Genomic DNA, 4703 nt, shown 5'->3' with positions numbered 1-4703 from the left:
CCAAGGATGAAGGTAGTGTTGGACACTCGTTTTTGAATCCTTCGGGATATCAAAAACAAGAACATGAATCAGTATGTTGCCCGCTTCTTCCTTCATCTGACCCTTTCCAAAGGTCATATGAAGGAAGAAGGTGACAAGTGCAGAATGTGCATATATCTAACAAGAACAGAAAGTGCAAATAATAAAGAACAAGTCCTCTAACTTATCTGCACATTCATCTCAAATTTTACTCCAGGCAATATGATAAATAATTACAAGCATACCTTCAGCTTTACACGAATGAGAGCTCAAAGGTAACTTCGGGAGCTGAACAAATGAGAGTATTCTCTTCCACCGAAAAAAGGTGAACCTATGCACAATACTATTCATCTATTCATAAAGGAGAGGTACTAGTTCGCATGAAATTACAAGTATGTCCACAAAGCTTGTACATATGATTTACAAATGACACATGGGTAGTATTGTCTTCTATCTTTATCATCTTGACAACAGAATCTTGTGAACACCATCTTTCAGCCTTGTTTGACTTTTGTCTTCATCTTCCCATATTGGTATGACAAAGCTAATGCCTTCATCCTTTTCTTGATTTATTCCGAAGGTGTCTACTGCCGAAGCACCTACAACACTTAGATATGTATCGGTAAATAGTGGTTAACTATGCTTTTGAGGACCTTCGAAACACGAAGGCCCCCAACACTTATGTAACTAAATAATGATTATTATATATTGTTTTGAATATAGATTCTTAATAAAAATATATTCCATGTGTTTTATAATGAAATTAAAACATAGTTACTTGTTCATTATCTTTTGCATGAAAGTTCACTTAACGCATATATCATAGCTCTTCATAAATAGGTGTTTAACAATATGATTATGATATTTTCACATAAAATTTGTTTAAGCTATTTATTAGCTTATCATAAAATTAATGTTTTATAAAGCGTTTATAACTTTATGAACCCTTAATCTTAGACATACAACATATGACTTTTATAAAAGACTCAATTGGTAAACCTAATATTTGTATATTTATAATTAAGATATTTTTAATATTATGTCTTATTTTATAAAGTATAGGTCAGACCATTTCAAAAAGAATATCTTTCATTATAACCCTCATTTGTGATGTTTTTAAAAAGCAAATGGTCTTTTGTTATGTTTTCCGTTTAGCTTGATTTATGATGATTGTTGTATGTTATTGAGTGGTGTTTGTTTCTTCTTGTTTGTTGTGTGATGTTTAGAGATTGATCCAGTAGTTGAGAATCAAGATCTATTCCGTGTTAGAATCTCAAGTTTTCTATAAGCAAGGCAAGTGGATTTCTTCCCCTGCATTTGTTGTCTGATTCCATATAATACATTTAATAAAGTTTACTTTTGGATATGTGCATAATTTCATGGGTTTGCTTAAATAGGATTACTAAATATCAACCTTATTCCTTGTTTAACCTGGGTTTAATACTATGCTTAGTAATTGTGCTATTGCTCAACTTTGTCATTACACCGTCACTCTTTTAAGATATTATTGTTCCGAAGATGAAATTTATATTATTGTTGTTAATCCGATGATTAAACAAGATCATATTGTACTAAACGGAACATGGAGTGACCACCTAGGAAAATAATGTGACCATGAGGGTGGCATGGGACGCCCTTGGCTAAATAACTAGCAAAGTCTTATGTTGTGTGTTGGTCTTGGTCAACAGGAACGGGGGCATCCGTCATGCACTTATATTTCCAGGTCAGGTGGATTGGATACGGGCATAGTTCCCATGCTTTTCCTGCAGACTGGGGTATATAATTAGGTTACATCAGATGTGCTTTATGCAGTTTGGCCATTTTCAACATTTGCATAATGAAGACTCTAGAGAAAAGCCTCGTAGTGAGACCCTAGCCATTCACCTCGGAAGTGAATACAAGTCTAATCAACCCAGGCTAGAAGGGAATCGCGACTCATGGGTAAAGATGTGCCACCTCTATATAGTATAAAACTGATATATTAGTTGTGCTCATAGTTAAGAGCATCCTAGACCCTCAAATGATAATTGGACTTGAAAATGGAAATAAATTGTGATCGGTTTTATATAATCGGTATGCTTAAGTGGTTCGCTCAAGTGGATTGAACTTATGCCGGTGATTATTTATGCTGATGAATATTGCTTATGCTTAATATGGGTTCGGTATATACCTATACTTAGTATTCAAGTGTTGTTAATAAAATGCTGACCAACTAAAATGCTAACCACATTAAACTTTAGCCTTAGCTTGTTAACCTTGCATTTTCACCCCACTTGCTGAGCCCCCACCGTAAGTGAGCTCACCCCCTGCTTAATTTTTTATCAGAAGTTTGCAAATGAAGATTATGATGATGAATTGATGGATGCTAGTCTAGTGATACCTTTGGTCATCTTCCTATGGAAGAATGTACATATTCTGATGTACTTTGATGAGTAATAAAGGTTAAGACATTATGTCTATTCAAAGTGTAATATGTTATTATAATCCTTATTTATGCTTTTATGCATTATTCCTTTGATATATTACACTTGTGGTGTCAATATATGTGTGGAAATAAATCCTGGCACACATATGTTATGCATTCGGTTTTGCCCTTAAAACCGGGTGTGGCAGTTTTATAATCATTTGCATTGGAACTAAAAATATGCCTAGAACAAATCATAGGTAAATGAGAATAAAACTTGGAGCAGATCTTAAGCCTGGGTTGAAAATTTATGGACAGTGGAGTCATATTTGATAACATGTCAACATAGATACGAAAGATTAGATCTAAGATAGGGGCGACAAAACCATATCGTCATCCTCCAACAAAGTAGCCAACAACAAAGAATAAAAAATTTGAAAACATTGTTTCGACAAACGATCCAAAAAAAACTAAGAAAACACGGAGCCAGTGTCACTAGATTCCAATCAACATGTGAAGACTGGAAAAACTGCTAAGGCCCGACTAAAGCACCGTAGCTAATTGCTCACACTACATAATAAAAATCATACAAAACATAATCATATAGATAGTTTTGTTGAATCCCTTAGAGACCCACTTTAAATTACACCACAGATGAATCAAACAACAACATGCGTGAGCTTCATCACGGACCAAACCGCAAAGGTTGTGGTTGGATGGACACATGTAACTGAGAGAGCCAACTGATGGTTATAGTGTCAAATGGCAATTCCTATCGGTAGGTCTTGCAGTCTTCATAGGACTGATAACAAAACTTTGATATGCATAATGTTAGTAAAATAAAACGAGAAGAAATAATCATAACACATATTCTATAAAAATTCGTAGTAATCTATAGACAAGAAACTAAAGCTAGGTAAAACAATAATAGATGAGTCATCTGCATTTGTACATATGAAATTCACTAGAAATCTGATGTCAATATCTTTGCAAGACCAAAGTCACCTACATTTGTACAATTTCAGAATGAATATCATTAGGATTGCTGAAGTCATACATAAAGTATACTTTTCTTGAGCTTAAGTCATCGATCAAGGTGTGCCCTTTGATCTCTAGCAATAAATCTATTGAAACACTGAAATAATACAAGAAGTTTCTATCAAGCACTTGGGAGTTTTGAGCTATGGAATATTGTCTCAGCACATACAACAAAGTCTTGAGCCCTCCAGACCTAAAAATGCTCGGTTGGGTGGGTATATATCGAGCCCCAAGCCTAAAAGAGCCATTGGAAGGAAGCTGCCCTTTGTAAGTCACATCGGATCAATCTGGTGTGCCAAATGTGTACACCATATTTGTTCTGACGCTAGTCGTTACTGTTTGGAAGATTCTCTGGGCCATGTCAAAGGTCCAGTGTGCATCGGACTGGTTCGGTGACTGCCACATCAAATAGCCATTAGAGCTAGCTATTGTCGAACGTTGAGCCTTTAGGGTCTGATGCCCCAGCAAACTCAAGATTCAGATAACTCATTATATGCGTGTTTGGTTCGGTGCCTTGGTCTAGTGAACTTTACTACCGGAATCACGTTCTTTGCCGAGTGTCTATAACATTCAACAAAGGCTATTTTACACTCGGCAAAGCCTTTGCCGAGTGTAACACTCGGCAAATATTTCATCGGCAAAGGGTTCTTTGCCGAGTACTTTTTTTGGACACTCGGCAAAGACTTTGCCGAGTGTCAAAAAGCACTCGGCAAAGGAAAACACTCGGCAAATTAAGAATCGATTTTTTTACAAAAAACAACAAAACATTTTTTTAAATTCTAGGAACAACTCTCCAACCCTACCTATTACCTTACCCGTTGCCCTATCATTTTTCACTATTATTTTGAATCAAACTTATATATTTTGTAAATGGTGAGATTCAAACTTGCAACCTCTCTCTCGCGCATACCCTCCTATACCACTACACTACTACACTAATTATGTCTATATTACGTTTTTATTCCCCATGTACTATAACAAATCGAGAGTAATTTGATTATTTAAGACACTAAATGAGTTCATTTGAAAATGTGACCAACTATAAAGTTGCATAACTTTTTGAGATTTACAGGTTTTATTTTAATAGTTTCTACATCCGAGACCGTTTACAAAATTTGAATTTTAAATTTGAAAACTTCACACGAATTTTTCAATGATAAGATGATTTCAAATCAAAAAATTGTCAACTACAAAGTTTCATTATATTCAAACCTACAACTTTTATTTTGGTGGTTTTTCCATC

At 35.1% G+C, this 4703-nt stretch overlaps 2 non-coding genes across 2 annotated transcripts; both read right to left on the bottom strand.

The window, feature by feature from the left end:
* Window positions 1-2742: 2742 nt before the first annotated feature.
* Window positions 2743-2823, bottom strand: LOC111589644 (small nucleolar RNA U31b). The gene has a single exon (XR_004850997.1). It is a non-coding gene; the product is annotated as a small nucleolar RNA U31b (small nucleolar RNA).
* A 219-nt stretch (window positions 2824-3042) lies between these two features.
* LOC111589621 (small nucleolar RNA Z112) lies at window positions 3043-3225 on the bottom strand. The gene has a single exon (XR_004850978.1). It is a non-coding gene; the product is annotated as a small nucleolar RNA Z112 (small nucleolar RNA).
* Window positions 3226-4703: the final 1478 nt, after the last annotated feature.

This window comes from Zea mays, chromosome 6, assembly GCF_902167145.1.
Source record: "Zea mays cultivar B73 chromosome 6, Zm-B73-REFERENCE-NAM-5.0, whole genome shotgun sequence".
Classification (NCBI taxonomy): Eukaryota; Viridiplantae; Streptophyta; class Magnoliopsida; order Poales; family Poaceae; genus Zea; species Zea mays.
The sequence above is the reverse complement of the archived record's forward strand: the minus strand, read 5'-3'. Positions and strand labels throughout refer to the sequence as shown.